Source organism: Nelumbo nucifera, chromosome 4 (assembly GCF_055504915.1).
Source record: "Nelumbo nucifera cultivar China Antique chromosome 4, China Antique-T2T, whole genome shotgun sequence".
NCBI lineage: Eukaryota > Viridiplantae > Streptophyta > Magnoliopsida > Proteales > Nelumbonaceae > Nelumbo > Nelumbo nucifera.
The window spans coordinates 20,885,788-20,891,598 of record NC_142652.1 but is presented as its reverse complement, the minus strand read 5'-3'; positions in this window follow the sequence as shown (position 1 = coordinate 20,891,598).

Sequence of the window (5,811 nt, the reverse complement as noted above, 5' to 3'; positions counted from 1 at the left end):
ATTTTTGGATCGAATATGGATGTTAAGGGGGAATGGACCGGTTTTGGATTGACGGGTTGGACGGATGAACAAGACATATTGGATTGGACCAATCTAGTCCAAAATGTTTATTAGATTGAATTGGATCCCGTCCATCTATAATAAATTTATATTAGATTGGATTAGATTAAGTCAATATCTAATCCATTGAATAAGATAAGAAATAGGTATTAATAAATCAGATTTGGATTGAAATCAAAACGAATTTGAACAGATGGAACGGTTCAAACACTGAATTGAACTTGTTGAAGATAGTCCAAAATATTCATGGATTGGATTGGACCTGATCCATTTGTAATGGACTCACATTGGACCAAATTCAGTCCACTTGACACCCCTATGTGTATGATCCTATTCGGGCTCGCTCTCTCTATACTGTATCTATTAATGAACCGAAATGAATTTGGTTTTTGATGCAGACGATGCCTAAAAATCCCTATATTAGAATTTGCAAATGACTATTTAATTTTTGCAAAACCAAACTTAAAAGCATTATAAAAAAGACATTCCAAGTAAATAGACTATTACTTTTGGACAAAAACCAAAACTTAGAAAATCATCCACGAGCTCCTAGAAAAATGTGCCAATGAGATTTTTTGAGGCTACTGACTCCAAAGAATCTCATGAACAAATAGGAAAAAGAAATACTTAGGTGAAGGAGCTTTTAATATAAACCCAAACTGCCCATTTTGCAGGGACTAGGGAGGAGGAAGACTGGGATCACATTATTTTAAATTGTCAAATAGCAACCCAGCAGGTATGGCGTCGGATGGATACCCACGATATCCATAATGGGTCCTCAATGGGATTTGATAAATTGGTGGCATCAAATGCTTGAAGAAAAATTAGAGAGCAAGATTGGTGGGTTTGGGAGAAAATAGCTTTTGTTTTCTGATTCATGTGGAAAATTAGAAAATGATGAAATTTTTAACAAAAGATTTTCCCCCCAGCCAGAAATTAATTTTAACAAAAGACCCCACTTAAACCTAATACCATCAAAATTAATTTTGATGCACCAGCCAGAAAAAGAGAATTGTGTGTACAGTTGCAATGTGAGAAATCATAGAGAAGAGACTCTCCAAGCAAAAATGGGCAAATTTGGCATCACAACCCCATTTCAATGGCTGAAATGTAGGCTGTGCTTAAGGCCCCGAGCTCACTTTATAGGTAAATAGCCTGTCTATCACCACATAAGGTGACTCCCTCCTAGTAGTTACTGCCATATAAATAACAGTACTGTTATTATAAATTACTGTAATTTAATAATTATTGATTATTACAGTAATTTAATAAATATATAATTGGTGATTATAATTAATAATTACTGTTATTATTAATAACTATATATTTACTTTAAAATTATAAAATATTGTTATTAAAAATACTGTTAATAAATTACTGATTATTATAGTAATTTAATAAATATATAATTATTGATTATAATTAATAATTACTGTTATTATAAATATTGTTAATAAATAGATATTTACTTTAATTTTAATTTTAATTAAAATTATAAATATTGTTATTAATAAATACTGTTAATAAATTTAGTAATTATTGTTATATTAAAAATAATTAAAAGTATTGTTATTGATTATTTAATAAAATATTATAATTACTATTACTGATAAATACTATTAATTTAATTTAATTTTGGTAATTATCAATTTAATGAATATTGTTAATAAATCCTATCCATAAATTTAATATTTACTGTTATATTAAAAATAATTAAATAATACTATTAAAACTATCATTAATGATTATTTAATTAAGTAGTATAATTACTTACTATTATTGATAAGTGTTGTTAATAACATTCTGACAACCGACGGTTCGACCGTCTAGTTCGAATGTGATGAAGGGAAATTTGGCCCGACCTCGCGTTCGCCCGACGCGTGGCAAAGGCAAGCAGCTCGGGACAGTAGAGCACCCAAAGCGAACATCAGAAGCAAGTCAAAACTCACTACCGAACTCCAACTCCAGATCGTTGTGTTTAGTCCGAGCTCCTTGTTCAACCCGAACTCCCTAAGTCCTAGCTCGGTACCAGGAGCCCGAGCTCCCTAAAGAACCCGAGCTAAAGGACCCGAACTCCCTAAAGAACCTAGACCTCCCAAGTCCAAGCTCCCTACTAGGAGCCCGAGCTCCCTGATAAGAGCGAGCTCCCTCCTGAGAACCCGAGCTCCCTGCGAGGAGCGCGAACTGTACTGGGCCCCAAGCCTCGCGAAGCTGACCCGAGCTGACCCATGGCAGCTCGAAGCATTCCAAACCGAACTCAAGACACCTCGCTCGCCACTCCACCACTTCCAAAATACCAGACCCGCCAGACGTACCCGATGCCACGGACGTCCCCATCCAAGGGCGGCGTACCTGACTGATTTGGGATCTGACGCCTGACAACCGCATCTCAACGGCTTTCTGCCACCGCCACCTGCAACCGTCGTCACTAGCCGCAGAGACGGCTCCGACAAAAGGAACAGTGGCGGCTCTGCCCGACCAGAGGAAGTGACACCCGAACTGGCCGAAGTTCAGAAGTAATCATGCCCGACCTGACGGAGGCCTGGAAGTGAGTACGCGAGGTGGTTATAAAAGGATTCTACCCCCCCAGGGAGGAGGTATGCTAATTCTCGCGCTATCTGGTTATTCTTGCCTCTGAAGGATTCTAACTTGAGCTTCGGAGCCCGTACGCCGGGTTCTCCCCGGAGCTTCTCTTCTCCCATTTCAGGTTCCTGTTACTCACTCCAGAGGCAAGATCGTCAACAGCTAAGACCGGCCAGATTGTGCATCATCAGAATGGATGGCCCGTTTTGACAAAAACAATTATAAGCAAAAAACTATGAAACCGTTCTAGCCACCGGTTTTTGGGTCGATGGTTCGATCATCCGGTTTGAATGGGTGATCCATTTTGACAACAAAAATTATAGGTAAAAAAATGAGTTTGTGAGGTCCATTAAGTAGTATCATACATGTTATGTCATTCGAGCGTGTGACTCATACGACCGGAAAACGAAACTGTTATGGCTATCGGTTTTTGGATCGACCGTTCGGTTCGAACAGACAGCCCGTTCTGACAACAAAAAATTACGGAACCATTATGGCCACTGGTTTTCGGGTCGACGATTCGAACGTATGACCCATTATGACAACAAAAATTACAAGCAAAAAATTGAGTGTGTGAGGTCCATTAAGCAATATCATACGTGTTATATAATTTGAGCGTGCAACTCATATAACCCGAAAATGGAGCCATTCTGGCTATCGATTTTCGGATTGATGGTTCGACCATCTAGTTCGAATGGATGACCCGTTCTGACAACAAAAATTAAAAAAAAACGGCCAAAAACCATTGAACGAGTCAACGGGTTAACGGTTCAACCACTCAGGTCAATGGTTGTTGACCGATTCAACGATTTTTGGGCAAGAACCGGGATTGGGGTAAAACAGAACTGGTTGCCTAGACGGTTCCCAATTAAAAAATAAAAAAAACGGATAACCCGTTCTGACAAAAAAAAATATAGGCAAAAAATTGAGTGTGTGAGGTTCATTAAACAATACCATACATGTTATGTCATTTAAGCGTGTGACTCATACAACTTGAAAACAAAACTGTTCTACCCACCGGTTTTCGGGTCGATGGTTCGATTGTTCGGTTCGAACGGATGGCCCATTCAAACAACAAAAAATAAAAATAAGAAAAATGACAAAAAAAACATTGAACGGGTCAATGGTTCGACCGCCTGGGTCAATGGATCGTTGACCAATTCAACGATTTTTTGCCAAGAATCGAGATTAGGATAAAACGGAACCAATTGCTTGGATGATTCCCAATTAAAAAAATAGAAAAAATGGCCAAAAACCATTAAATGGGTCAACGGGTCGATGGTTCAACCACTCGAGTCAATGAATCATTGACCGATTCAACGGTTTTTGGCCAGGGACTAAATCAACGGGTCGACGATTCCATTCCAGCCCCTGTGAAGTAGGGCCCCTCCGCTAATAAAAATTATTATTATTATAGGTTGCTCAAAGATTCCATGGAAGTGCAACTCGTTGGTTGAAGACTAAGCAGCTAGCTCAGTAGAACTCAGCAAGGATTGCCTACAACCACATGAATAGGGAAGGAAATGGTGCAGCTGATTGGTTGGCAAATAAATCCCAAAATCATGAGGAGTGCTTTTTTCAGGATTCCCCCCCCCCCCTAAGAGTTTTGATTCTTAGTTTTTTCTTAATGCCGTTGGCAGAGCAGCCAGAGCTCTCCCCACTAGTGCTGATTTTCTCTCAATTTATAAAAAATAAACTTGCAATTATGCCGATTTGATCCCACATCATACCTCCATATCTGGAGGGATGCCGAGTGACAATCTCAGTTGTTGGGTCTTTGGTAGGTCACAAGAGTTCAAAAACTACTCCATTGCTTAGAGACTTAGGCCCCTTTCATTTACAAATTTTTCATTGGTAAGTGTATTTATTCAAGTAAATATTTTTTGGATAACATTTATCTAAGTAAGTCAGTTTATTCATGTTCTTTTGATTCCCATGTAAATAAGATGGTGACTCTTTTATCCATAAAAAATTAATGTTAAAATGGGTAATCTTGTCCCATTATGCTTTATAAATTTTTCCCTCAGGTGGAAAAGTTATCCACTTGGGAGATGAATAAGTTTTACCTTGACAAATGAGGCTCTCTTTACCGTGTGACCCATTACTTATTACAAAAAGAGCACTTTAAAGTTGGTTAATAGGAAAGAAATACCCATTGACCAACTTTTCCCCTCTTGTTTACCAGTAACGGATGGGGCCTTGGATACTTGTATCCCCACCTCATTAGAGGCACAAGTCAGGCAGGTTAGGCCAGGTTTAAACTCAACCTAGGTCAAAGTCTGATTTGTCCAACTTGAGCTAGCCCCCACTAAAATTTGATGCACTTGGGGTTGGGCTTGAGCTTGGACTAAGCTTGGTTGGTCAATCAACCCACACTAAAATTTGATATAAATATAAATGAATGTATGCATGTGTGACCTGAGGACCAAAAATTCAATCCCACTGAATTTATTGTACCCACCCAAATCGCACCCGTATATCAGTTTCTCCACTTGGAAAAAAACTCTTAGAAATGCATATTATAAATTACGAGCCTTATGATAATGGCTGAAATAGCTGAATTAAATGACTTATCAATTTATCTTTTTGTGATAAAATAATTCAATAATAAAACATTCAAGGTAATAAACTAGTATTGAACCCAACATCAAACTCAGCCACAAAGGAGCTTGAGATCTCCTGAATGACTTGTTCAAAAGACAAAGTAATAACAAGTCAATCAATTCAGGCACTTCAATGTCTCCTAAATTTAATTTCTTTTCTTGATCTATGTTAAAGTAATTTTGCTCCTTAAATTGGTACTAGCATATAATTAGAATCGACTAATGACTGCCGTTCTGGTTCTGTTTATTTATATTTGACTATTGAAAGCACATGCAAGGTTCAAAATTTTGATATGATATATCCTGTATCGAGTGTATTATATCGTGTCTTTTGGGTCTTGATACACCTGTTTACAGGTGTTTCTGGCCCCCACTCTTTTTAATAAAAAAATACATGTTTTTAACTTCCCCAAAAACCATTAAAAAAAACTAAAAAGAAGTATTTTTCTGCATGTATCTAAATATCGATACGTCTATGCCAATACATAAAGGCATGTCGATATTTTGAACCTTGTTCTAGCTGGCACATGAATCAATCCACATGATCATAGACCAGTCCCATTTA